The sequence below is a fragment of the Corythoichthys intestinalis genome, chromosome 18 (genome assembly GCF_030265065.1).
Source record: "Corythoichthys intestinalis isolate RoL2023-P3 chromosome 18, ASM3026506v1, whole genome shotgun sequence".
Classification (NCBI taxonomy): Eukaryota; Metazoa; Chordata; class Actinopteri; order Syngnathiformes; family Syngnathidae; genus Corythoichthys; species Corythoichthys intestinalis.
In genome coordinates, this window is record NC_080412.1 from 35,798,938 (window position 1) to 35,826,648 (window position 27,711).

At 37.3% G+C, this 27,711-nt stretch overlaps 1 protein-coding gene across 2 annotated transcripts in view; it reads left to right on the forward strand.

The window, feature by feature from the left end:
- The first annotated feature begins 19,709 nt into the window (after positions 1-19,709).
- zbtb20 (zinc finger and BTB domain containing 20) overlaps positions 19,710-27,711 on the forward strand; it is a 51,359-nt gene continuing 43,357 nt past the window's right edge. The window contains exon 1 of one of the 2 annotated variants that reach the window (XM_057820164.1): positions 19,710-20,796. The gene's annotated coding sequence lies outside the window, so the exon portion shown is untranslated. The remainder of the gene's footprint in view (positions 20,797-27,711) is intronic. The other variant, XM_057820163.1, reaches the window with a different exon arrangement.

The following is a 27,711-nucleotide window of genomic DNA, read 5'->3' on the forward strand; positions in this document are numbered from 1 at the left end:
TCAGTGGCAGAGTAGTTGTGGGTTTGATTCTCTACCCAGCTGAACTCGCCTAAGTATCCTTGAGCAAGGTACTGAACCCCACATTGCTCCTGGTGACGCAACACCAGTAGGTAGATGGCAATGTAGTGTAAAGCGCTTTGACCACCTTGAAAGGTGTAAAAGCGCTATACAAGTAGAACACCATTTATCATGAAATGCGATGGATCAACTCTGTGTATGCCATGAAGTTAAGTCTATTCTTTTTAGACTAATAATGATTCAAAAAAGTATTCAATGAGCTCCAAAATGTAATGCTACTGGAAGGAATTTCAAGTCTGGACATAAAAACGGTTGAAGCATGACGCAGTCTCCTGTTAGAACCCCCCTTTGATGTTCATATGTGACGGGTAAAATGTACAGCAGATGCTATTCCTAATGCATGATAGTTTATGCTGACCTGTGTATCAGTGGGAGAGACGCTAAAAAGAAATGCGGCATTTTTCAACAAATGTAAACAAATGGTATGTCTACTCAGCAATGCAGAGCTAATGTTTGTGTTAAGATGGACATCTGTGTATGCTGAACTGTGTATCAGTGGAGAGAAACGCAGCATTTTTCAACAAATCTATACAAATGGTATGTCTCCGCAGCAATGCAGAGCTAATGTTTGTGTTAAGATGGACACCTGTGTATCAGTGGAGAGAAACGCAGCATTTTTCATCAAATGTATACAAATGGTATGTCTACTCAGTAGGGATGGGAATCGAAATCCGATTCCAATTCGGAACCGGTTCCTAGTGTTTCGAGGCCTCGACATCACAATGAAAAAGCCTTAACGATCCCTTTAACGAGGCCTGAAGACGCATATTGCGCCGTGACTGTCTTGTTGTCCAAACGCATCAAACTAGCATGGCGCCAAGAACCACCCGCTCCAAAGTTTGGCTACACTTCACCAGGAAAGAGGGTGAAAATGAAAGGTTAAGATGGTTTAGCATGAAGCACGAGCATTGCAGCCGCAAACATGACAATGACAGCACGTAGGTTCAAACGCTCGAAAGTGTGTCCTCACGAGGAAAAGTTACAACAAAACGACTTGCAATCATTGCAAGGTGGAGATAACTGCATCGGGAGGGAATAGACTGCACTGTCCTCACCGAGACAGCTATACAGCTAGCTAAACTCCGAAATGACGATACAGGATACGTTGGTATAATTTGCTGACTTTATTCAACCATCACTTGAAGAGTGAAACTAAAAATAGAAATGACACAAATCAATTTCGTCCCCAATAACAAACAGGTTTGCATCAACGTAAATCAGCGATTAGCTGCTAATTCAGTAATAACAAAACAGTTAGCATGCGTTCGCTAGCATTAGCACATCGTTCAAACCACTACACAACTGGATTTAAGTGTCCGATCGCGAGTAAAAACACACAACAACAACACAAAAGATGATACATACAGGTGTTGCCTATTTTACAAGCATTAACAAAGAACGTAGGGTCGTAGCAGTGCTTCCCTCTCTCACTAACTCGCCCACTCGCTTGGATGCGGCATTTCTTCTTCTTCGCGTGAGGAAGCGCAAAGGCGCCCCCACTTGAGCGTGAAAGCGCCATGAAAACTAAAAGGCATGCATTTGAATATACTGGTAAATAATACGCTTTAACAGGGGTCCCCAAACTACGGCCCGCGGGCCGAATACGGCCCGCCCCGACATTTGGTCCGGCCCCCTGAACAATACCAGAGAGAATTTTGAATTTTTTTTTTTTCCTCAATAGTGTTATTTATTTTCTGGCTTTTTTCTGTGAAGAACTCCGAGAGGGTTATTTGGTTATTATCTATTTGATTAATAGTGTTATTATTATAATTATTATTATTATATTTACTTTTATAATATCCAGAAAGGGTTATTTGATTGAGGCTTTCTGAAAAACAATAATTTTTTACATTTAGGCACTCCTGCAATTGACACACTTTTTCTGTTACAAACTGAACCCTGCCCCTAATCAGAGAAGGGAAAAGTTATGTGGCCCTCACTGGAAAAAGTTTGGGGACCCCTGCAAGTTTAACACATATTGCTAACGGCAGACCAACGACCTATATGCCAATATATACCAATATTTTTTATTTCTGTTAGAAAAATGTTTCAGTAAAATGTTAAACATTCTTGTGCATTTGCCACTTATTACCACAGTTAATATTGAGGCTTTGGGCCTCTTTTGACCTTGTTGTGAGTTTGTAAGGTTGTGACTTCTGATTACACAAACTCGATGCCAATCAAAATGTTTGTTCTTCTTTTTCCCCAAATTAGAATCGATAAGAGAATCGATAAAGAATCGAATCGTTAAGCAATATCGATAATGGAATCGGAATCGTAAAAATCCTATCAATTCCCATCCCTACTACTCAGCAATGCAGAGCTAATGTTTGTGTTAAGATAATGAGAAAAGCATGGTAAAAATAAAACTTCAAAGAGGCGATTACGTAAAATACACCCAATGGGTGGGAAAAACCCTATAAATTCGCTATCTTCCTCGCCTTCATCGTCGTCCGATCAACATATCTGATACCAAATGGCCAGAGGTGAGTTCCAACCAATTTTCATGATGTTCATATTGGCAATTTATGAAGATGTAGCTATTGATAACAAAAGCTTCTTTGTTTTATATTCACAGAGGTTAAAGAGATCGACATTTCAGACTGGTATGTAGACCTTTTTTCTTTCTGTTTAAATGTATGCATTTTTAGTACAAAGTTTTCCCCTGCACCAGAGCTGAATGAACTCTTCCATAGCATGGAAGCATAGTGTTCTGGTTATTGTGCAGTAGACCTAACATACAGTTTCAGAGATTTGCACTGGTGAACGGTCAGAAGTTTACATTCGAGTTTTCTTAACAGACTGTAATATATTTGATCCAAATAAATACCGAATGCTCTAAAATACTGTATATAGTGTTCTTATTCTTCAATCAGTTAATATAAACATCTTTGATGTGAAAGATGTTATAGAATGTATAAGGTGATAACGTGCAGAACATGAAAAGCTTGACTTTTGGGGCAGGGGGTGCACAACATGATGACCCAGAAACGCAGTGTCAGCGATAAAATTAACTTACAAGAATATTTGTAAAAAGTTAACGATGAGCATTTTTTGTTTCCCATCATTCTTGAGGGGAATTCTAAATCAGGCTGCTAAGGCAATACTTTTTGCCAAGATCGTCATCCATTGAATATGGCTCGCCCGACGGTGTCGTGCCAATGTAGTTACCCCAGTCAAAAATTGTATCCCCTGGGCGGAGCCATATGGAGGTAGATTTGTGTCTATTATTCAATCAAAAAAAGGTTGCTTCAATCAAAATATATATTTTCAACCAAAAAAAGGTCACTTCAATCAAAAAAAAAAAAAAAAATGTTTGAATGCAAAAATACATTTGAAACTCAAAAAAATGCATGTGAAAGCTATTTTTCTTTTTTTTTTTTTTTTTTTTTTTGATTGAAGCAACTTTTTTGATTGAAGTAATGTTGATTTGTCTTTGAGCCACATTTTGGCTAGGACATTTTTGTCTTTATTATTTAATCAAAAAATAAGTTGCTTAAAAAATATACATTTTCAAAAAGAAAAATCACTTCAATCCAAAAAGCGAAAAATGTCCTTCATGGAAAAAGTTTTTGCATGCGAAAAAATATTTTGAGATTAAAAAATTTGTATTTGAACACTTAATTTTTCATCGAAAAAGTTTTCTTTGATTGAAGCAATCCTTTTTGTGTTTGGGCCATATTATGAGTAGGACCTTTGTGTCTAAATCATTTAATCCCAAAAAAAGTTGCTTCAGTTGAAAAAAAAAATTCTTCAATCAAGAAAAAAATCATTTGGAAAATAAAATTGCCCTCTCCTAATTTTTTTGGGGAAAATTATATGCAAAGCTAATGACCGTCTAAGTTGCTAGTCACCTGATCGGTTCGAAAAATAATTTTGACCCATTATAAAAATATATTTTTTTGTTCATTTCTTTCATTTTTGTTGCAGTTTTATTGCTTTACAACTTTTACATATAGGAAAGTCAATTACATGTAGTGACACTTTTCGGCCACCAGGGGTGCCTGACCCCCCCCTTAAAATCCACTTATGTGCACAGGTGTCAAGGGAGCCTTATACTGTAGCTCAAAAATCTGCGAATAACTGAAACCACAATTTTCTTAGCGCGAATTGGCGAGGGATAGCTGTAATTCACATAATTCTGATGAAAAATTCCTTTCAGCATGGTGACTAACTGTTTTGAGGAATGTTAAAGTCAGATGGATTAACCTGAGACCTACATGAGAGCAGTGTTGCCAACTCCCGAGGAAGGAAAGTAGCTATTGGCTGTCCTAAAAGTCGCTAGAATTTGCTAAATGACGACATCACCAAATTTACATGTAATTGTAATGGACGGTGTAGGAAAGAGAAATAACATTGTGGGAGAAGAAGAAAAAAAAAAAAAAAACTAAAAAACATAAGAACTACGGATGAACCCTCACTGTTAACTTTTTTTGACATCGCCAAACTAAATGGACCAGAACTACAATACAGTACAATCGGGAAAAAATTATGTTAACTTGTCGCCAGATATGTTGCTAGTTGCTTTTGACAAAAAAAGAGTCGCCAAGAAGCTTTGGAAAGTCGCCAGATTTACCGAGAAAGTCGCCAAGTTGGCAATACTGCATGAGACTGTCCGACAGTTGTTCAGAAACTTTTACAGTTGTTAGGGTTCAACACCCAAAACCTGGCAAAGAAGCACTCATGAGTCGGGTATCGTTTTCTCGCTCAATGCCAGACCAGATGTGAGTCTTTATTGTGATTGGGAATATCCCAGTTTAGACTCTAGTTTAGGTAAGGAATGTAGAACACTCAAATGAGTTTATAGTAGGGCTGTCAAAATTATCGCGTTAACGGGCGTTAATTTTTAAAAATTAATCACGTTAAAATATTTGACGCAATTAACGCACATGTCCCGCTCAGACAGATTTAAATGACAGTTGAGTGAAATGCCCACTTGTTAATTGTGTTTTATGGAGTTTTGCCGCCCTCTGCTGGCGCTTGGGTGCGACTGATTTCATAGGCTTCAGCACCCATGAGCAATTGTGTAAGTAATGGCGGGCTACTAGTTTATTTTTTGATTGAAAATTTTACAAATTTTATTAAAACGAAAACATTAAGAGGAGTTTTATATATAAAATTTCTATAACTTGTACTAACATTTTTCTTTTAAGAACTACAAGTCCCTCTATCCATGGATCGCTTTAACAGAATGTTAATAATGTTAATGCCATCTTGTTGATTTATTGTTATAATAAACAAATACAGTCCTTATGTACCGTATGTTGAATGTATATATCCGTCTTGTGTCTTATCTTTCCATTCCAACAATAATTTACAGAAAAATATGGCATATTTTATAGATGGTTTGAATTGCGATTAATTACGATTAATTAATTTTTAAGCTGTAATTAACTCGATTAAAAATTTTAATCGTTTGACAGCCCTAGTCTATAGAAAACTAATTTACTCCTAATCCTTATCAATGTGATTTAGCAATCCATCAGCCATGACCTCCAACCCTTCAGAGTCATAAACTCCAACCCTTCCTTAATGTTCGGGTCCAGACCGGGGTGAGGAATTTATAACTTGCACACGGCAGTGCCCCAACGCAAAATCTCAATATTAAACTTTATACTTTATTTATCAGCCTAGTCAAGTACTGCTTTAACTGATTTTTTTCTTCACAACATCAAGGGCTCATGTGTGCATGATCAGAGCTTTAAGTATTGGATGCTCATCAGCAATGTTAAGGATCTTCTCTGAAATATCAAACATAGTGTTGGTAAAGCAAAGTACTTTGGTGTGCTTAGTACAAAAGCGTTTTATCCCATTCACAGATTCTTCGCCCACTGTCAGAGTTTGGAGCCCGATGGATCGCGCTTTCTGTAGCCTATCAGCACTTGAATTAACATTGTACCTTTCTCTAGAGCTGGGTGAGCCTCCTTCCCGGGAGAATTCTCAGACAGTGTTGCAAATCTGTTCTCCAGTAGAATCTCAGCGTCGTGAGGGAATCTTCCTCCTTAGTGCTGGGGTAGAAGCGGTATTCCTTCGTGACAGGAGCTGGGCCACCAGATGTCATCATACATCTGCCGGTGCTGGGTTCTTCCTAATAAATGTATTCCCGAGTTATAGTGCTTCAGCTTTGCACCAAGAGTGTTCCGTAGAGGACTGATTGGTTTGTTGCCATTTACACCTGGCTCCTGTTGCATCTTGGTGGTGCTGGTTGGCATTCTGTATGGCTGCTCCCTCTCACTGTTTTGGGAAATCGGCAGTCGTTTCATTTCCAAAATGTCTCTTTATCTCCACTCTCACTTCAAGTCGCTGATTTTTTATTTCCAACACTGCTATCTTCTGGAGCAGTTTGCAGTAATCACCCATGGAATAGGGGAGGCATATTGTGGCTAATTAGCTTCAGTTAGTCGAGTTCCTCAATTCCAGTCATGATAGGGCAGAGTTCCAGTATAAAAAGTGCTGTAAAAGCCAAGAAATGATGATGGAAATCTTGGTTTACTTAAAAAAAAAAAAAGGATGATAACAGAAAATGAGATCAAATCCAACACTTGCTGAGTGATTAAAAAGTGATTAAAAGATGATTGTAGCTAAAGCAGCAGGAGTGAGCAGAGAGATGTCTGCACCGTAGGGAAGCAGGAAAGGAAGCAAATAAGTTACCAGAACTGTAAAAATTGAGATGATCAATTGCCCAAAAAAGTAAGTTTATAAAGTTTTCAAAAACATGTTTCCTTTACCTACTACTTGTACCATTCGATTTCAGTTAAGTTAAACATTTTTATAAAGTCAACTCTTATAAAAACGTGTCTACATAAATCATGAAGGGGACCCAATGTGATTTGGGTAGTGTAACTGGGTCTTTAGTAGCCTAACTCTATTTCTAACCCAGACCTAGCATAAGCTTGTAGCTTTTTTTTCCCTCACCAATTTTCCTAAAGTGCAAGTATAACCAAGCAGTACAGATGGACCCTTAAGATCTTTATCTCAATACATTTCATCTATCAGAATGATCACACAATAACATGGTGAGCGGTAGGGATGGGACTCGAGAACCGGTTCTTAAAGAGAACCGGTTCCGAGTCGTCCAATTCCATGGAATCGTTTGGCAATTTTCCTAACGATTCTCTTATCGGTTCCAACCAGCACGCTTTACTTATTAAAGTTTACGCATGTTACACACTTTCGAATCGGCAAGCACAGCAACATACAGTGGGGCAAATAAGTATTTAGTCAACCACTAATTGTGCAAGTTCTCCCACTTGAAAATATTAGAGAGGCCTGTAATTGTCAATATGGGTAAACCTCAACCATGAGAGACAGAATGTGGGGAAAAAAACAGGGACGTCCCTTCCTGAGTATCCGAAGGTTGTAAGGAGACAGCAGTCCATATTAGGCGGCGCGTAGGCGGCGGGTAACACTACCTGCCTACATTATCCGTCTATCAACAAATCCGGAGAAGAGGCATGCTAGTGTAGCCGACATGCTGTATAGTCCAGCTAATTACACGTTTAAGGCCATTATCCGTCCTAGTGTAGACGTAGCCTAATTGAACACAAAGTAACAGGGTAACAGAGAAACCCACCAAAATAAAACAGGATATGAAAGAACAAAATCGAGGCTGCTGATGACGACTTGGAACAGTAAGTTAAAAAAAAAAAAAAAAACGGGAGTGGGGCATCAGGGGAATTCCTCTTGTCGGCTCGTGCCCATATGCTGCCCATTCGCTGCTCAACGCGTAATTGCGCCACTGTTTAAGGTAGGGATGGGCGGATCGATACCAAAATATCGATATTTCGATCCAGCGCGTTACATTTTAGGTATCGATCCCCAAGCAAAAGTAGCGATATCTGGAATTAATATATAATATTTTCCTTGTCAATTTTTGGGTATATTTTTGTGCACTTTTTGTACTACTTTTCCCTTTCGCATTCTACACGCACGTAAGCAGTGCACACACATAAGCAGTGCACTGGCGTGTGCTCCCGCCCCCATTCACGTCCCTATCCTGTGTCGAACAACATGCTTTTTCTCCGCCCCTCTCACGCCTAATTTCTTACTTAACCTTATTATTATGTCTTATTCGTTTATTATTATTTCTTGTGAATTTATGTTTCATATTTTAATTTTTTCATGAAATGTTTTTCCATATTTTTTAATGTTACAATTAAATGCTTGATTTCTCGTTTTGTTGCTACTTATTTTTATTTTATTTTATTTATTTATTTATTTTTTTCAAAATCTGTTTGAAAATTGTGTTAGTAAAATAAAATTCAAAAACGGCAAGTGACTATTGATTATTGGATTTGTTTTTAGTGATCTACCAATTGAGGGCGGTAACACGCTACTATTAATATGAATATGAATTTAAGGGTCATGGTTAAAGAGTGAGACTGATTAATCAGAGTTTGTTGTTGATGGATTGGTTTGTGAGTTTGAGGGAAACTGCTTTACTCGTAATTAAAAGCAGCAGTTTTCCATTGCAAAGCATATTTGACACAAAGAGACTTAATAGTTTTTGAGTGCTTGATGCAGTTGTACATTAGATATCATCAGAATGGCTGAGAACACTGCAGGGTTGTTTTATATATATACAAATATATATATATATATATATATATATATACTAGGGCTGTCAAAATTATTGCGTTAACGCGCGGTAATTAATTTTTTAAATTAATCACGTTAAAATATTTGACGCAATTAACGCACATGTCCCGCTCAAGACAGTATTCTGCCTTTTGGTAAGTTTCACAGCAAGGTTTTTTGTGCTGTCTAACAGCGAACTCTTGTGGTCGCTTTGCGACATGGTTTATTGCTTTCTTGCCAGTTCAATATGGCTGCACGACGTCTCGGGCTGACGCCTACGTTGTAATGTTGTACTTATATGATCCTTGGACAAGATTTGTCCGTAAGTATGGTTGTTGTAAAGAATGTACATATTATGTTAGTAAGCGAAATGTTATATTTTTTGTATGAGACACTTTTTGTTTATGTTTAGTGAACCTGTATAGCGTGCTAAGCTAATGTTGTTGCTAATGCAATGCTTGTGTACTTTTTTTTGTAGTTTCACTACGGTCTAAAGAGGACAGTGGTTTGAGGCCATTTTATTAATAAATCAGATGAAAAAAGAAGAAGTCTGATTATTAAGGCGTCGTTCACTAGCTGTCTAGCTTTGGAAAAAGTAGACGCTTCAGAGTGAGGACAGCATAGACAGATTTAAATGACAGTAGAGTGAAATGCCCACTACAGTCCTTATGTACCGTATGTTGAATGTATATATCCATCTTGTGTCTTATCTTTCCATTCCAACAAATTATTTTACAGAATATATATATAATTTACAGAAAAATATGGCATATTTTATAGATGGTTTGAATTGCAATTAATTATGATTAATTGCGATTAATTACGATTAATTAATTTTTAAGCTGTAATTAACTCGATTAAAAATTTTAATCGTTTGACAGCCCTAATATATATATAAACACACACACACACACACACACACACACATATACACATATATATATACATACATATATATATACAGTGCTGCTCAAAAGTTTGTGAACCCCCTCAACATTTTGGAATTTTCTATTATTTCAACCTGATTTCCTAATCAATCAATTCAGTAGTTTTTTTTTTTGTTTTTTTAACAGTTGTGTTGTCGAGACTAAATTAAAAAGAGTTTTCATCAACTGATGTAGGTGCAAAATTGAACTGTTTGGTCACAACCAAAACCGCCATGTCTGGCGAAAAGTCAACACTGCATACCACCAAAAGAACCTTCTCCCAACAGTGAAGCATGGAGGTGGGAATGTCAAGATCTGGGCTTGCTTTTCATCCTCAGGACCTGGATAACTCCACATAGTCCAGGGAATCATGAATTCTGAGGAATATTGTCAAATCCTAGAACATAACCTGACGCCATCTGTTTTGAAGTTAAAGCTTGGCAGAAGGTGGATCATGCAACATGATAATGATCCAAAGCATTCCAGCAATACAACCAACGAATGGCTGAAAAAGAAGAAGATTCGTGTTCTGGACTGGCCCAGTCAAAGTCCTGACCTAAATCCCATTGAAATGCTGTGGCGGGACCTGAAGCGAGCAGTTCATGCCAGACGCCCATCAAACCTCTCTCAACTGACTGCGTTCTGCAAGGAAGAATGGGCAAAAATCCCCCAAAGTAGATGTGAGAGGCTGATTAGTCACTACAGAAACCGTTTGGTTGAGGTAATCTCTGCAAAAGGAGGCGCAATATCCTATTAACTGAAGGGGTTCACATACTTTTGCACACATGATATCTGAGTTTTTCTTAAATCAACCACTTTTGTTAAATAAAGAATGACAATATAACTATTTCTTTTGTTTCAGTCCATTATTTGGAATGTCAGTATTGTGGATTTGGGTATAACTTAACATTTAATAAGGTTATTTTAGTTTTTTTTACAAAAAATCTGACCATCGCTGTGGGGTTCACAAACTTTCGAGCAGCACTGTATATATATATATATATATATATATATATATATATATATATATATATATATATATATATATATATATATATATATATATATATATATATATATACATATACATATACATATACATATATATATATATATATACACACATATATATACACACACACACACACACACACACACACACACACACACACATATATATATATATATCAGGGCTGTCAAAATTATCGCGTTAACGCGCGGTAATTAATTTTTTAAATTAATCACGTTAAAATATTTGACGCAATTAACGCACATTTCTCGCTCAGACCGTATTCTGCCTTTTGGTAAGTTTTACAGCAAGTCTTTTTGTGCTGCAGCACAACAGCGAACTCTTGTGGTCGCTTTGCGACATGGTTTCTTTTTTTCTTGCCAGTTTATATGGCTGCACGACGTCTCGGGCTGAAGCCTACATTGTAATGTTGTGCTTATATGATCCTTGGACAAGATCTGTCCGTAAGTATGGTTGTTGTAAAGAATGTACATATTATGTTAGTAAGCGAAATGTGCTATTTTTTGTATGAGACGCTTTTTGTTTATGTTTAGTGAACCTGAATAGCGTGCTAAGCTAACGTTGTTGCTAATGCAATGCTTGTGTACTTTTTTTTTGTAGTCTTATGACGGTCTAAAGAGGACAATGGTTTGAGGCTATTTTATTAATAAATCAGATGAAAAAGGAAGAAGTCTGATTATTAAGGCGTCGTTCACTAGCTGTCTAGCTTTGGAAAAAGTAGACGCTTAGGAGTGAGGACAGCATAGACAGATTTAAATGACAGTAGAGTGAAATGCCCACTACAGTCCTTATGTACCGTATGTTGAATGTACAGTGGGGAGAACAAGTATTTGATACACTGCCAATGGATTTTCCCATTGGCAGTGTATCAAATACTTGTTCTCCCCACTGTATATATCCATCTTGTGTCTTATCTTTCCATTCCAACAATTTATTTTACAGAATATAAATAATTTACAGAAAAATATGGCATATTTTATAGATGGTTTGAATTGCGATTAATTGCGATTAATTACGATTAATTAATTTTTAAGCTGTAATTAACTCGATTAAAAATTTTAATCGTTTGACAGCCCTAATATATATATATATATATATCATATATATATATATATATATAGAATATGAACTCCCGGTATCGATATTGGATCGGATCGCAATATTTGGCCTTGGTATTACTTGGTATCGGATCGAATCCAAAATCACTGGTATCACCCATCTCTAGTTTGAGGGTGTAACGGGCTCTTCAGGGCCTAACCCTCTTTCTAACCCAAACCTACCACAAGCTTGTAGCATTTATCACCCCACCCGCATTACATATGAACCCTTAAGCTCTGCATCTCAAAACATTTTCTCTATCAGAAGAAAGCAGTGCACCAATTTCCTATGCCAATCAATAACCTAATTAAGGTTTGGGGCATTATGGTATTTAATATGTACTGTATTCAAACGCAATAGTCAAGACCTTGGGAAAAACATTTGAATAAAACAGGTTGTAGCAGAGCCCTCTGGAAAATGGGTGCATTTTGTATGTGTGTATTCCTTTTCAATTTCTACCTATTGGATTCCTAAAATGAAATAATTACGCTGTAGGAACCAGACTGTGGAAAAAAAGTAATTCCACCATTAATTGAATCACAACTAATCTCATTAGTTCCAAACAAGTTTGAACATTGGATGTTGGCATCCAGCTCGTGATGAGTTATATTGACCCTGTAAAATTAAAAGCCCGCGGCCATTCACGTATTAATGTTTTATATCAAAAGGGAAAGAAGGAAAACAATCAGTTGGCCGACATTGACAATTACAATGTGACACTGCACATTTTCAAGTTCAGGGGACTTCAGTAATTTTCTATCTTTTTAAATATTACAGACAAATTAATAGTGAAATAATGAACATGTTTTTCATATTTCTACAAGAATGTGAGAGGTCACCTGAATGAATGCATACCAGAATGCTGAAGAAAAAACTCCTACCTAGTTGGCTGCATTTACAGATGTGAAAATAAAATTGACCTGCAAAAAAACTGTTCAGCTCAAATGCTAACACGGTGAGCATTCGTGTGTGTGTGCGTCCGAGTATGCACACGCAAGTGTGTGAAAGACGTAGCAAGTTTTTTTTTTTTTTCAAAGAGTACTTTGGTGTTTACTAATGATCGGAATAATTGAGGAATCTATTAGGAGTAATTTATTCACAACAAGATTTTTTTTTTCTTCGACATTTTGTGTTAGATTTAACTGTGGTTAAACGTGTGGAGTAACGTGATGACAGGTTCGGGTTTCAAGGTTTAGAGGGTGGATTTTTTTTTTTTTTCGTGCGCTAGAGAGGGCAGAATCATTGAAGCAATTGTGTGGCAACATTACAAGTTTATAATGTTAAAACTTGAATGATGGAGAGAGGCACAAAAAATGTATTTAAAAAAAAAAAAAAAAAATCCCATTTCAGTACATTTTACTGACTACAGGAAAACCTTGGAAGTTATCGGCTATTTTACAGGATTTTCTGCATTTGAACTATATGAAGGATAAAAAATACTGTGACATGTACTGAAACCTAAATAATTTCAATATTGATTTCAATTTGATTTTGATTTTTTTTCAATGTTTGTACTCAAAAGCATTATTTGATTCAGTTTTAATCAATGTAGTGACAAGACAAATATTATTTCATGAAATCTAGAGGAAAGCATGTGTTTTATATGGAACCGTAAGCAAAATAAAAAGCTGAATATGCAAATGTTTCCTTTGTACCTTCATCCAAGATTAAAAAAACAACTGTTCATTTATTTTGATACAGTTGCAATGAACTGCAATGAATGCAATTTGTGAGTGTGAATAGTTTGTCTACATGTGCCCTTCTATTAGCTGTCAAGCAGTAACTCACAAACTTTTAAATTATATTCGCATTTACAATCTCAGTGATTTATGACCAGACTGGGAAATAAAAATCAACATTAATTTACAATAGGGCAGAGAGATCATGTATTAAAAAAACATTTATTTGACTGGTCAAAGTGTTGGCTATCTTTATAGATCAAAAATCTATTCAAGTTCGTGCAAGGTGGTATATTTGTAATGTTTCTTTGTGTGAACCTTCTAGAGATGATGTGATTGTGAACTTAGGAAGGAGGAATCCATACAAAATCTTTTATACCTTCAGGTTATGAAAAAGTGCCTCAAAGCTATCAAGCTTTGGTGATGAAGATGGTTAAGAGCAAATTGGGTGTAGTAAACAAACCCTTACATGTCATTTGACCAAGGCAGAGTGACTGAAGAAACAAGGCTTTGACGATTTTAAGCAATTTCTATGAATATACGCTGTTCGTCAAACGATGTTACATGAGGTAAATTGTTTCAAAGGAGACAGCAGCAATTTCTTTCAACAGGGCACTGATGATAGACGAAGTGAAAATTCAGAGATAATTGGTTTAGGATGAAAAGTTACTTTTCATGTACTTTTCTGATGTTCAGATTAAGGGCACAAACATACACTGTAATTATTATTACACCCTGCTAATTGCTTAAAGACAACTGAACCAAAAATTTTAGATATGTGTGACAACATTTTCTGAAGCACTATTCAGTTGTTTTTAACTTTAAAAAGCACAGTTGCATTTAATTTTAAGAAGTGTTTGTCTAAAACTTTTTCAAGCACAATTTTTATTTATCTTATTCAAGTACGTTGGCTTGCATAGGGACGGTAGGGACATAACACTACCAACTTTTCAGGATGCTCAAATTTTCCCCACCAACTTTTAAGCAACCCTATATGTATGATATACCATAATTGTTGGACTATAAGGCGCACCTGACTATAAGCCACACCCACCAAATTTGACACATAAACGGCATTTGTTCACAGATAAGCCGCACTGGACTATAAGCCGCAACACTCATCACTGTATTATGGAATATTTACTCCAAAAGATAGCAACCGGTAACACTTTATTTTGACAGCGGCACTGTTAGACTGTCATAAGACCAAATGAACCACCATGAAGCTTTGAACCAATGGGCTGAAAAGCTTCATTGCTTCGAGAAGGTGAATTTGCCCATCACTGCTCCACCTGCTGTCAACACTGTTGTCGTCCGACATGCCTCCTAGCAAGCATTGCAGCACTACAGATGTAAATAACAATCAAAATTCATGTTCTATGCAAATTATTTCTTCAGTTACTGTTTCAGTTGTTTCATTTATTGCTAGATATGGTATTTGGTAACTCTTTATTTAAAAGTGGCGCCATAAAACTGTCATTTGACAATCATAATTATGACATGACACTGTTCTGACAAATAATGAATGCTTATACCAGATGTCATTTAGTGTTATCCAGCAAATTATCTCACTTTTGAATGGATGTAAAAGATCCGAGCTGAACATAAATGGAGATAGTGACATAGTTTGCCGGATGACACTTAATGACATCTGTCATAAGCATTCAGTAATGCTTGATAGTGTCATGTCATAATTATGACGGACATAAGATTTAAAAGACATATTTGGTAACATTTTATTTGACGGTCGTGCCATAAGACTATCATAATTATGACATGACACTGCCATGAGCATTAATGAATCCTTATGACAGATGTCATTTTGTGTCATCGGCAAATTATCTCACTTTTGAATAGTTTAAAAGATCCGAGCTGGACATAAATGGAGTTAGTGACATAGTTTGCCGGATGACAATGACATCTGTCATAAGCATACATTAATGCCCTTGATAGTGTTATAATTATGATGGTCTTATGACGCTGCTCTCAAATAAAGTGTTACCTATTAACCCAAATAAATCAACAAATAAGCCGCGCTGGACGATAAGCCGCAGGATACTGAGGGATGGAAAAAAGTAGCGGCTTATAGTCCGGAATTTACGGTAATGTGTTCAGTTATATAGGTAATTTAGATTGTCTTCCCATGTGTTGTAAGGATAGAATTGAACTTACTGACCAGAAATGCAGAGTGGCTCTGCTTTAGACTTGCCATTGTTATAAGAGGACGCGCGTCATTCTGAAGCTAATGCTAATGCAAATGCTACGCTAACACTAGGATTACATTTAGCGTCTGATGATTACTCAGCACAGAACTTTAAAGGCTAAAGCAACATTGCATATTGTCTCTTTCCAAGATAAGAAAAATCTTATTGTTTCCAAACAAGCAAGATGGAGCGCAGCCTAGCTTGAGACACATCCTAAACTCCGGTGATGAGGAATGTCGCATTTTCGTCACTTCGTCTTCTTGTCAGACGAAAACTGGCATTCGTCTCGTTATGTTCTATACTCCAAAATCCACGTTTTTAGCTCGTCATTGTGACATCATGAAAAAATTGTTTGTTGACTAAATATTTTCGTTATCGTCATTTTTGACGAAAACAACACTGATGTCCACGGTGTGTAAATATTTCACGTTGGGAACATTTTTCCGATACACACTTGACAGTGTGGGCGAGATATTTACACTTCACAAATACTTGAAAATTTGTGTTTTTTTGCTGCTACATTAGCATGAATAAGTTCAAGCCAATTAACAGTAGTGTTAACATTTGAATGATTTTATTTACTGTACTTTTTTGTTGTTCAGATACACACTGCAGTGTGCGTGTGTGCGTGTGTGTGTGTTTAAGATGTTTGCACAATACTTCATTTTTACGCATTATGCACTTTTATTTTGTATTTCCCATTTAATATGTTCCTAACAATTTGATTGAATAAATATTTGTATAAATTATCAGGATGCCCTTTTCTAACTTCTTTTGTCTAACTGTATCCTTGCCTCAACTCAAGCCTTTTGGGACATATTTGAATACCTGTGTGCATAACATATTTGCCTGTAAAGAGGCGTTTATTACAGCCACATATAAAATTTGTTATGTACTATTAAAGTACATAAAAATCTGGTTTTGGTAGATATTAAAATTCAGATATCGGATTGGATCGGAAGGGGGAAAATTTGTGCGTCCCTAATTCAAACTGCATATTACTGTTGCCTAAAATAGCAAATAATGGTATAGTATTATTGTGTTTAAAGGAAAAGCATAATTGTTGTGATGAACACTTATACTAGGTTAATGTATTTAAATGGGTGTTGTTATGTTGGTAACTGAGGAACCAAACAATTTGTAAATGGCGGAAAACACAGACAGAGTTTCTACTCTTGCACTCCTCTTTAAAAGAAACTGCTGTACAGGTATTTTAGGCCAAAACAACTGTTGTGTTTGATAGAACAATATGTCTATATGCTGCCATTCATGGAAAAGTAACCCTCCGAACTATTTTTAATTTGTCCGTTTTACCCTGAAAACCCCCATTTACAGATGTCGCGCAACCGCTTTTGTTTCAACCTAGCCATAAAAAGAAGGTAAGTAATTATATTTATCATTCAAAATGTCTGTCATTTTTTGCTTGGAATCATTAATTGATGTCTAATATTTAGTTTAAAAACAAAAACAAAAAAAAAACCGAGTTAAAAAAATTATTCATTCACATATTTTAAACTTTTAAACAAATTACGTCACAATGAAAAATTTGGCGTCTGTAAAAAAGTCACGGATATCTACCGCATAACTATCGCTTAATTGTATTTTTTTGTTACTGTCACATTTTCCCCGATATGTTAGATAATAAATAATCGATCCAAACAAACAAAAAAAGAATAATAACGTTTAAAAGGGTAACTATATGAAAAAGAAAATCTCAACCACTCATTGTTGTCTGCGATTTCTGCTTCGCGACCCTTGTTATATCACCATGTTTCACCCATAAAATAAAATAAAAATCCAGCTGTGGCCATTCACAGGTGTGTCTTGACACCAGGGCCGGCCCAGCCTATGCAGCTACCTAGGGCCCCTGACCACTAGGGGGCCCAGATAGGGGGCAATCTGGCGCTTGTTTAATTTATATTCTATTTTGTTGACTACAGTTTGCTTTATTTGACTTTTGTGAGTTTTGATACTTGGTTACAAGCTGAAAAAATTAAAGTTCTTCCTTAACTTTTTTCTTTCCTCTTTTAGAAAAAGATTTTGCGTTATCTACTGTAAGTACTGACAATCACTTGGGGTGAGAACTTTGAAGAATGCAGTGCAACAAAATCTGATTAATATACAATATATGGACATATAGGTTGGATTGCATGTAAGGGTTTCACAGTACACTGTGATGAAATGTTGGGCCAAAAATATGGGTCCCTTGGAATTATTTTGCTTAGGGCCGCCAAATGGCCTGGGCCGGCCCTGTTTGACACTCGGTGATACATGCTACATCAAGTTTTTGGATCGAAACATGGTATTAACATGATAATATCTCGTTAAAATCGTGGCGTCTTTAATTCTGTTCTTGCGTGCTCTCGCCTCCAGTTAGGATTTTGCTGTTTAATTCTTTTTTTTTTTTTTTTTTTTTTTTAATGACCTCCTGTCCAAAATTTTTATTCCCACCAAATTTGAGATTTTAAGCTTTCCAATGATGTATTACACACGCATATTGGACAATTTTGAAATTTGGCCAAATTGGGAGTCTCAGAGCGGAACTTCAAGTCACCTGAGTGTTTTCCGCCAAATACATTGAGAATCGTTGATCTATACCTATTTAAAAACTAAAATAATAAAAATACATTGAGAATCGTTGATCTATACATATTTAAAAACTAAAATAATAATAATAAAAAAATAAAACTGATTTCAAGTGAGTTCATAAGGTCAAACACAAATATATACGTTAAACTAAATGAGCAAAATACTTTTCTATGGAAGTGATTGCTTGACAAAAAAAGACTGAAGGACTGAAGTAAGTTTTAGGAGGGCGTTCCTCGTCCATGTAATGATGTAGGTCAAAGCAATGGTGGGAGGCCTGTCCTCCTTTGAACCCGTGGCGTGGAGCCACATTGGAAGCCTGCAGAGGGCGCGCACATCAAGCCCGCGCCGGCATGCACATGCAACTACTATCCCGAATTGAGTTCTGCTTACAGTCCTAGCACAACTCGTAGATAGCGATTGTATAATTTTGGTTTTTATTTTTTTTTTTGTTACCGCTCCGGTGATACCTATTAAAGTTTGGAGAGTTTGCTTCGTAACAGTGTGGATGTTTGCCACAATTACATGAACACGCGATGCTTCGTAGGGAGGCGAGGCAGTCAGCCTGCGCGTAACCTTAGCTGACCTCTTCATCAGGAAATGGGTTTTTTTTCTGTCTTTGTTTTTAAGACGTGTCAATGCATTGCCTAAGACGGCCTTGGTGTGTATCTACAGCACGCTTTTCACACATGAATAATACACGGACGTTAATTATCACGACCCACCGCGTGCTTCATTATTCTGATGTGGACTACAGACACGCGTGTGTGCGCACACACGCACACCTGTCACTGTCTAGACAGCGAGGGAGGGGGGACATTAAGGCGGGGAGCGGGGGTCCGGGGGGGTTGGTCCCACATGACCCATTTGCTTCATTCTATGCCAGCCAAAATCTATCTGAAGGCGCTTGAAGAAGAGAGGGAAAAAATCAACAACAACACGAGCGGGGGGGGGGAAAGCAATCTCTCAACCAAATCTGATTGGCCCGACGAACCGGCACCGTTTGTTCCCCCCTGCTCCTAAACTCGAGGTCAGTTCGGGACGTTAAAAAATAAATAAATGCGAAAATAGAAATGCGTAGAAAGTGGAAGAGAAGGCAGACAATCTAGCTTGTTTGGTGCCCGCTGCGCGATTGGCGGCGTTGTAAGCCAATCAAGAGGCGAGTTACCGTCTCTTCTTTTGATGGACCGTCGCGACATCCAATAGGAAGTTCGGCCTTGTGATGGACACATGACCGGCTCCTCCACCGTCCTTGCGATCCAGACGAGGAAGAGGAAGAGAGCGAGGGAGTGAGGGGGGGGAGTGAGAGTTCATTCACATTTGTGGACGAGCTTCATTCTATAAGTCTGTCTTCCTTCTCGTACGAGCACGAATATAGATATATTCCTATTTCAAAGTCATGTTTATTAGCATACAAATCCACAGCTCGCCGTGTCACCACCGCGCCTTCTATTTTTAAATATTGTGGCTCCTCTGCGAGTAGGAGGCACATTACTACTACTAGTAGTAGTACTATAACAACTCCCACTGCTTGCACATAATGGAGCCTCTCTCGATTCCCTCTCTCTCTTCCGTGGGGGGGCTCAAAAAGTGACGAGCAACCCAAGACAGTGCACTGTTCTCCCCCAATGGCAGCTTTAAGTGAAAAGGCGTGCCTGCACCCTCTCCCCCCCTCCACCCCTCTCAAAGTACCCGATGTATAGTTAAAAAATGGGAGGGCACATTTGAAGCGAGCGGCTTCTATGAAGGTAGGCTGCAGCGTGTGTTTATTGATGAGATGAAAAGAAGATGGAAGTGAGAAATGAAACAAAGTAAGAGGCACACGTTATACATACACTCGCTCAGACGTCGTCCATGCCACTTTTTGTGAGGGGGCAGCGAGCTTCGAAGTGGAGGTAAGACATGGATATATATTTCTTAAGTAAGTAAGTAAATGGAGTGAACGGGTATTTGCAGTAGGAGAGGGATTTTCCAGTATGTGTGACGGGCTTGTGGAGTTTTTTTTTAAGGGGGTGGGGGGGCACTTGCGTGCACGCTCCTCTTTTTTTTGGTCATATCGCGGACTTAATTATGTTAATTCAATAATGTCGGGCGGCGAAACCGAAGCCTCCGCCGTACGAGGAGGTTCAGTCCACGCTGTCACCGCGCTTGCATGTCCATTTATATTCAGGGATAAAAAAAAAAAAAAAAAAAAAAAAAACACAAGCTGGACATGACGCAAGTTTCCCCATCTGTCACTATTCTCAACATGCCCACCTACCTAACATGACCCAACCTAACGTAACCCTCTTGACTTTTTTTTTTTTTTTTTGTAATCTCTTGAGAACAATGCTACGTCCAAGTGTCCGTCAGTCTTGCTTTCGTTTTACATGCTGGTGCGCCTTTCGCCTTTTAGGTCACTGTAAATTCATTTTCTCGAGCATAGCACGAAAGCTCCCACTTCTTCTCCACGCGATATCACTTTGTGGAACTTAGCCTCGATCCCAACTAAGCACATGCCCGGCCCACATTTTTTTTTTAAACATGAATTAATATCAATAGAGCTCTGGAGATGGTGATACACGAAGACGTGCTCATCGGAGCAGAGAAGGAAGGCTTGCTTATGATCCAACAATACAGTTAAGCTTCGAATCGCTTGTGTGTGTCACAAATTCAGTTGTGTACCTTTTATTATCTGCCAGCGATATGTGAAAATGTTTTTTTGGTGGAGGCTGGCCTAGATTTGGAGCCGTGCATGCTGTGGTGTGATTAAAGTTGCAAGAGGAGCTTTTCAGTGCGCCTTTAGGGCGTTTTGTTGAGGGGAGGTGGGTCACCAGCTATTTTCCCCCCAAAAATACATACATATAAGGATGCAGGTTGATAGATGTCCTCAAATAATCTGACGGGGCCTAAAGTGGAGCAACATGTCAGTTATTACGGCTTCATGCATTCGAGCGCCTAAATGCGTGCCTATGTATATCTGTGTGTATTGTGAGGACGAGGTTGAGCGTGCGTGTGTGTGACTTGCTAACAGATGTTGTCTCACAGTGCTTGTCTTGGTCACATTCATAAAGAATGATACAGCATGTTCCTGCCTTAACACCACACAAGCTGCAGCAACATCCAAGTTGGGCACATTATGGGTCAATATCAGAGGTTGAGCCTAGTATTGTTGCTGCAAACTAATCAAGAGCACTCCTGATTATTTTGTCCCCACAACACTCATTTTAGGGCTCTGGTTTCATATTTTTTTAATTAATATTTTTCCTGCAAAACAGGAATGAGTTACAGTCCGTTAATGGAATGAATGGCTCATATGTGACTTGACACATGTGCTGCCTGATGTTGCACATGTTATGTGAGATCACTCCAAATGTGATCGTATTGATCGACTGGCTGGCATGTGGGAGAGTGCAGTAAAATGTGCATGTGGGATTGAGTCCTTTTATCTGCAAAGCCTAAACTCAACACCTGTATTTTTGGACATTTTATTATTTGATGAATAGAACAGTACAGTGTTTTGTGTGTGTGCAAATGTGTGTGAGCTCTCACCACAGCTTGATGTCCAAAAGTGATTTCATCAACCCAGAGGAAGCGAGATAAGGCCTCAGTATGACTTGTTTCATCTCGGTGGAATCACTACTTATTATATGCATATATTCCACATGTACATTAATATGCACAGTGTTTGTGCATCAACGTGCGTCTGCTTTTTGTGTCACTGCTTAAAATCCTACCCATGACTAATGAATATTTAAGAGCATGTCTGCAGACCAAGGAAGCTCATTATTATATGAAGGAGAAACTGTAGAGGTAGGTGTGTGTGTGCGCCTGTGTGTGAAGAGGGTGCTAATCCACACCCAGCAATCAATCCCAATTTTCTTCTGGTGTCACCATTCTTCTCCTTTCCTCTGTAGCTTGTCACCAATTCTCAACCTAAAAAGTATTTTTCACACAAACAAAAAAAAAAAAGCATATATTTGATTGTGTTGGTTACAAAACAATGCTGAGATTCCTTCAATCAAGTAGCACATGTAATATTCCGAATAGTCTTGCAAATATTCTTCATTTAGTACCGAAATTTAATTTTTACTGTACGTGCACACAGATGGCGGTTCAATGCCAAATGAAGTTAATTCACTGTGGCCCCAAGAGGAGACCCCGCAGTGTTAGATTTCTGTAGTATTTTTTTTTTCTCGTCTGCAAATATTTTCGAGAGGGGCAAAGAGTATTCACGAAAAATCCTGCATACATTTGCTTCAAGTGCATAATTGTAATTGGTGAAAAAAAGTTTTTAGATTTTACTTTATTATAAATTTGGTTGCAAAATTTAGCCGTGCCCCATGTATTATAACTAGACAATTTGTGGATTTAGAAAGAAACATTAATAATAGTAGACCTTGAAGTCAAATCATGCACTGGAGTCCTTCCTGGCTCAGCCACAGCCTTAACAACCATTTTGGCAATGGAGTTTGCATTTGCTGTTGGAACAAATGATACACACCAAAATGCATTTCTTGTCCTTTCTGTGAGTCTTTATCAGCTTTTGCCGTATTTCACCCATATGCTATCTGATAGAAGACGAAAGAAAAGTAATATTTAGTCAGGTGGAAAATTGTAGCAATTTAAAAGGCAAATAACATTACTTGGTGGCTTAACTCTTGCCAAAATGGATGCCATGCACCTCGTTGTAAGGCTGTAAAACTACAAGATCTGATAAAGACACAATATACTGTAATAAAAATCAAGTAGTCATATTTGGACTTTAATGTAAATATTTAAATTAAAAAAAAGGAAAAATACAGTACAAATATTTTCTATTAACACAATTAATCAAGAGGGAATATCCTTGTATAGTAAGTACTGTGTATGTACAGACACAAGTTGATTTAAAAATGTTTAAAAATGCTATAAAAAGAACGCAAATGTAAGCATGTGAGATAAGAAGAGTATGGATATTTGTATGTATGCATACATAGACTTCAATAGATTTATCAAACTAGCATTCATTGTACAGCTTTACTTTAAAACACAGTTGATAAATGCCAACATCATTTTTTATGTTTTGGTTTGAAGAAGCTGTTCGACCAAAAGGTGTATTTTTATCATCATTTGTAAATTTAGGGCAAAAATGTTAGTTTTTATTTTTATTGTCCATACATTTCTTCTTTTACCTAACAACTAACAATATAGAATGTATACATATTATTTTTGTATAAGTCAAGTTATGAGTCGGGTTACAGACTCTGTTCCTTATTAGAATATTAAAGTTTAGTTCAATGTTAATTAACAAAAATAATAATAGTACTCATTATTTGCACGCTGATTAAAAAACAAAAATGAGTGCAAAATATTGGTAATCCTTCCAAATATTGTGCCAAATGGGAATGTTAAATTGCTGCCATCGCAATGTAATACACAATTTTAGCCACAACAATAGCAACTTGTCCCATACTAGTAACAACAAGAAAATGTGCTGCTGGTGCATGATATTAATGAGAGTTGTCTCCTGTGCACGCTCATTGCTTTCATGCAATTGAAAAATGCTGTTACATGAATTTTGGTGATTTTCCTCTCAGCAGCAAGACAAGGAAAAAAGTAATCTGCCTGGTTTTTGGGAGAGTGGGGGGAGTGGTGATCTTTTGTAATGTGGTGAATTTTCTTCGTCAATCAAGGTCAAGCATGGAATAACAAAATAATTCCAGCCACTTTTATTCATTCATGCGACGCCAATTTAGCTATCACGTAACAGTTTTTTTTTTTTTTTTTCTATTTTAATTTGGTTGCCTCAGCTGCCCCCAAGTTTAAGGAAATGTGTTTCGGATTCTTAGAATTGGTTGGATTGTATAACAAAATTTGGAAGCCCATCAAAACCTTTGAATGCCATAGCAAAAATGTCAGACAAAACTTGAAGGCATATTTTCAGTTTCTCAGAAGACTTTAGCTTTGGAATCTCTGCTCCCTGCCAGTATCACAGGAATGCATAATGAAAGCACACATTGAGGCCCAATTTGCGAACGTTGTTGTCAGCAGACTTTTGTTCGGATGCAAAACTGTCTAAATGTCAGTCTTATGAAGCACAATGTAATTTCCGTCGTTCGGGGTGATAATAAATGCAGCATTTCCTAGATTGTATTGTTTGATATTCTCTACACTGTGAATACAAAGCAAACATTCCAACATGGGACGGGATGTCGACATGTTCGGTGTTACTGCTCATGCTTACTGTACAGACAGTGTATAGTTACAGCACCACAATACCCTCAGAGTTTCTAAAGGCTATCTGTGACCTGATTTTGAATGATGAAAACATAACACTAGAGATTGCAAGGATCGTTATAAAAGCTCTTAAAAGAGCCGTTTATTACATTTTTATAATTTATTATTACAGCAGAGCAATGTCATTTTCAGTGAAAAGTTTTAGCTATTAAAGGTTTCGTGTCAAAGAGTTTTAATACGTCCCAGGGTTTGCAGTTTTTTGTAAATTAATGCACTCTGAATCATTTAAAAGTATTAATATACCCCGTTCATCAGATTGCTGCATGGTTCTTTAAGTTTCCATTACCTTGACTCAACTGCTGGGATTCTCTTTGCATTTGTGACTCTTTCAAAGCCTCTTCTGTTTGCTATAAAAATAAAACAATGTCCAAAAGATTTTTTAGTGTCAACGAGTAAAAGGTCTTTATAACACAGAGCTCTGCTAAAGTATTCAAATGTGTGATGTAAGCTTTTAGGGAAAAAAAAGTTTATTTGTGGGTGTGGGGGGGCGCGTGGTTGTGTGTGTGTGTGTGTGTGTATGTGTATGAAAGATATATAAGCATTTAAACTTAGTTTGCATTCTGTTGCTTTGAACACACAAGCAGGTCCTGGCATTCAAATCATGTGAAAAATGTATCCTGGATTCTAATAGTGAAGATGTGAGTTTGCCAAGAGGCATGTGTGTCCTCAGTTCACCCTGTTACCCATATGGTTTGCTACAAGTCATGGTGAGCTGGGCCTGGCTGCATGGGAAAAGAATCTAAGCAGAGGTTGAGCATTTTGGTATGTTTGCTTTGTTTTATTTTTTTTTTTCGAGAGTAGTTGGTGACTTTTCAAACTAAAATACTGACACTTTTGTATTTTCTGCTTCCATCTTGGCTCAGAAAATACCTTTTTTAAGCCTTCAGCCTGCAAACAGAAGCCACAGCAGTCAAAATGTTAAAGTTGCACACAGGCTCTCTCCAGGTTTGTCTGTATGCACTGTAGAAGGACTAAACTAAACCCACAATGCTGTTTACATTGTGGCTGTATCTTAAAATGAAGACATTTTGGAAGTGTTTACATTGAATTTAGAGCATTTTTCTTACCCCTCGCCACTTTCCTTTCGATGCCTGCGAAAGAATACACATTGTCTGTTGAAAGAAGCTCTTTGGCAGACACTTTTCTTTTTGAATTCTCATTTTATTGAGAGTCTGATATAATCTCTCTCCAAATATTTCTTGGATACTGTCTACATTGTTTATTGCCTGAAAGTCAACCTTGATAAAGAGGCAGGAAGATCTAGATTCCCCCCTCCTTCTGGAGACTCGTTATTAATTTGGCCAGTTTTAACGGTAAACTGCAAACTGAAACTTTTTCCTCTTCCTCGTCTTTGTTGCCAACACTTTAAGCTCATGATAAAAGCATAGGTATGCAGTACCTGTTTCACAACTACCAAATGGCAAATACTATTTTAGGTTTGGGTGAAGTTAATTAGACCGTTTGAAAATTGGCGTTTAGGATAAATACAAAGAACGCCAACTGATGATAGGAGTAGCTCAAGTTTGTGGAATGTATTGTGGTTTTTACCTCACAAAAGGTTATTATTTTCTCTTGAACGTATACACCAAAAATGGAACTTTTTTTTTTTTACAAATTGTTTCACAAAATTGATCAAACATCTGATCAAAACAGATCTGAAAAGAGTTACAACTTTAAATAAATGTATACTTTTGAAATATTGGCATAGATTCAATTTACCCATAGTTGTCAGGACAATTCTTGGCAAGCTAGTTGTCGAGAGAGTAAAAATCCCCTTTCAATTGTTTTTTGGTCTTTTATGGAGAGTCCATAGATACTGCACAGTGGATCTAAAAAGTCTACACACCCACATTCAAATGCCTGGTTCTTGTGAGGTAAAAAAAACATACAGAACATCAATACTAAAGGTGTGCAAAATTTCCGATTCTTAGATTATTCGCGATTCGGCCGTGGAAGATCCGAGAACGATTCACAAACATCCAAATTCCGATTATTGAAATATGCCAAGTAAAGCGGAAGTACAACACACTCAGCGTGCCGCGCGGTCTTCGGGACGGAACGGAGCGAGAGTAGCTAAACATCATGCTTCTCATTACCCGGCCCCTCGGGTAATGCCAATGCTCAACTCACGGCTCTAGCTCAACTCATGCCACGAGATAAAAAAACACAACAACATACCTGACTGCTGCCGAAAAGCTGCTACAAAGTACAGCCACATAATGTTACGGTAGATATCATTTATATAAGACTAGATGCATTATAGATTCGGTAGTGTTAACAGCACATCTACAAAAAGCTAGTTGCGGGCGTTAGTAAACGGCCACCATCTTAAAGCAGTACACTTCCCTGCAAGGCTGTTGTAGCGAACCTTCCAAGCAAACCTAATTAACTTTTTATCTAAAATACTCCTAAATCGGTAAAATATTGACTTGAATCTATCTTTAAAATAGTTTTAAAACTAGGGAAATTATGGAATAACGGGAGCAATTTTAACAACTTTAACGGTTGATTCACAACATTAAATTAATTGAATGTAGTTTAAAGCTGCTGATATAGAATGGGGACTGGAGTTTTTTTATTTAATGTTATTTTTGTGTATTTGTTTACTGCTATATGTTAACTTGATACTGAAATAGTAGTTTGGTTTAGCCTGAGAGTATTTTTGAACAATTTTGGAACTAATGTACAAAAAAAAAAAAAAGGAGGGGGTGCATCAATAATCGTTTTATAATCGAATCGGAGCCTCTGAATCGTAATCGTAATCGAATCGTTTGGTGCCCAAAGATTCCCAGCTCTAATCAATACTTTGATTTAATTGAAAAAAAAAACATTCTTAAATACAATGGAAGGAGTAAAAATAACTGAATTCATGTAGTTGGAGTCAGTACAGGCTTGACACTATTAAAAGTGCCTGTGATTAATCTAGGTACAGGTAGTCCCCGGGTTACGACGTACTCAACTTACGCGACTTTATGACACCGTCGTCTTGTTTGCCATTTTGTCTCCAGTCATTTTTTTTGTTGCATAAACAGTACCTTATTGTACCTAACAGTATCCTATTTATTACGTTACTTTATTAATATGACGTGTTCTGTCCTCGCTAAACGTCAGCTTTACCGACAAAAAAACAAGGCAATTGTGTTCTTTGAAGCTTTTTATTCCCTTCACTTTTGACAATTCGTAAAGCTGTAACACACATGTGCACACGTATGTTCAAAATGACACACATTTTAACAATCAAACACTTGACACAAAACAATTGGTGTTCAAACATC